We start from the raw sequence: 2,500 nt of genomic DNA, 5'->3' as shown, positions 1-2,500 counted from the left end.
ACGCTTTCTCTCTCTCTCTCTCTCTCTCTCTCTCTCTCTCTCTCTCTCTCTATATATATATATATATATATATATATATATATATATATATATATATATATATATATATATATATATATATATATATATATATATATATATATATATATATATATATATATATATATATATATATATATATATATATATATATATATATATATATATATATATATATATATATATATATATATATATATATATATATATATATATATATATATATATATATATATATATATATACATTTCCTGCAACGAATTCTCTCGTGTCGCCTCCATTCCACAAATCTTTGAGTCATCCAGTCGACCACACTTCGCAGAATATACCAAAATGCAAAGTTGATTCAGGAGGAAAATTATTTGCCAACGCTTGCAGTGCGTCAGTGCACTCAATTCGATCCCAGCTAAACCCAGGAATGCTTCTGAGGCGTTCACTGGCCTGCATCGCGTGTGCCTCACTGCCCACTACTCACACCACACATGCCAACTGAGCCGTGTGTGCCATCAGCGCAAAGATATATATATATATATATATATATATATATATATATATATATATATATATATATATATATATATATATATATATATATATATATATATATATATATATATATATATATATATATATATATATATATATATATATATATATATATATATATATATATATATATATATATATATATATATATATATATATATATATATGTGTGTGTGTGTGTGTGTGTGTGTGTGTGTGTGTGTGTGTGTGTGTGTGTGTGTGTATTTTCAACTAATTTCGATAAAGTAAATGTGTCTAGACGCGCACTAAATGCGCTGCAAGGATCGGTAAAAACAATATTTGCAAGGAAATCACGTGCACGTGTCTGCCTAAGCGAGTGTATACTAAAGCCGTACTCTATTCGTTCAGATCAGTGGGATAGGTCGAGCTTTTTCCATGCGACCTTCTTTATTGGAAAGTATTATTGGGAGATTTAAGGTGGATATTGAATTCAGTGCGCACGGTGGAGATTTGTTTTGGATATAATGAATGCGGAAATGCTTTAAGTCTGTGCTCCATCATAATCCACGGCAAATAATGTCTGGCAGTACCAGAATGGTTAGCATCCAGCGATGACTATCGCAATGATGGCGACACACCCGCTGCGGCCAGCGCTCTGCAGGCCTTTGCTTCACATCTTGATCAGTAAGTCTGTTTCGTTGGTGACAGGAATGAACAAGGTGGCAGCAGCAACAAGATCATCTAAAGAAATACGTGATGCTACAAAAAATACACGTAAAGCGTTGAGGACTACTTAGCAGACAGTCCTTTGTATTACTTACCTTTGATCGTTTCGTTAACAGTGGTATCATTATTTTCTCATTATATCAGAAAATACTTTACGCTTAGCTCTAATACACACACACACACACACACACACACACACACACACACACACACACACACACACACACATTTATGTTCAAACAAGTGTCCTTAGTAAACGTAACAATATGTGTTAGTATGCAACACAAAGTCGTTTTTTATAACAGCAGTGCGGAGTGTGGAGTGTGGTCCAACACCGCCTTACTGCCTTTCTCTGTACTAGTAAATCAAGAGCAATTCTTGTGTCTCTTTTATATTTTACAGGTTGTCATCGAACATCCTAACGACTCATTCGTTTCTCTTTGCAGGTAACTCGTCCATCCTCCTTGCCGTCACTCCACTCCCATTACACACACACCTACTGTCTTCCAGTGAGTAAAACTTCCTAAGTTTAGAACCGAGTTGTTGCATTGCCATCCCATCGTAAAGAGCGTCATAATGAAAGCTTGATATGTTTATATATATATATATATATATATATATATATATATATATATATATATATATATATATATATATATATATATATATATTCATCTATTCAAAGAAAGTCTGCTCTGCAGCTATTATTCCCATAATGTCTAAAACATGTTGGCCATAAATTGCAAAGTGACGCCATATATTCAGCAGGGAATTGTGAGGGTGTAATCATTTGTGTCTTTTACTCGTGCATGATGAACGGTGGCAATGGTCAGCTCGGATCCTTGTCGCAGAAGCCTATTTCAGAAACCCTTGTGCAGCAAAACGGTGTGGGATAATTACTCTTCTTCTACATGCAAAAGAGTCAGGGAAGGCTGCTGATGGTGGCAGCAGTGACCGCGTACATACTTGGGTCACCGCCCAGCTCCCTATTAATGCCCGGTATGGCCTGCATCTAATTAAAGCTACAGCAAGCAGATAGATCCCGAGGCTGGGCTGGATATTTATACCTTGATCTGTACGAGAACTGCCTACCGTTATGACGATGAAAAAAATCATGTTATGCACGCCTAGCTTGGTTTGGTTCGTTATGTCAAAGCACCAAATGTAAATGTTTAAGAATACCAGGAACCGCAATAAGTATAAAGTTTCATAAATAAACAAATATCAC

At 34.8% G+C, this 2,500-nt stretch overlaps 1 protein-coding gene across 1 annotated transcript in view; it reads left to right on the top strand.

Moving 5' to 3' along the window:
* The window catches only part of LOC123520837 (nephrin-like), a 412,849-nt gene that overhangs the window by 153,211 nt on the left and 257,138 nt on the right, over window positions 1–2,500 (top strand). The window lies entirely within an intron of this gene.

This window comes from Portunus trituberculatus, chromosome 47 (genome assembly GCF_017591435.1).
Source record: "Portunus trituberculatus isolate SZX2019 chromosome 47, ASM1759143v1, whole genome shotgun sequence".
NCBI lineage: Eukaryota > Metazoa > Arthropoda > Malacostraca > Decapoda > Portunidae > Portunus > Portunus trituberculatus.
The sequence above is the reverse complement of the archived record's forward strand: the minus strand, read 5'-3'. Positions and strand labels throughout refer to the sequence as shown.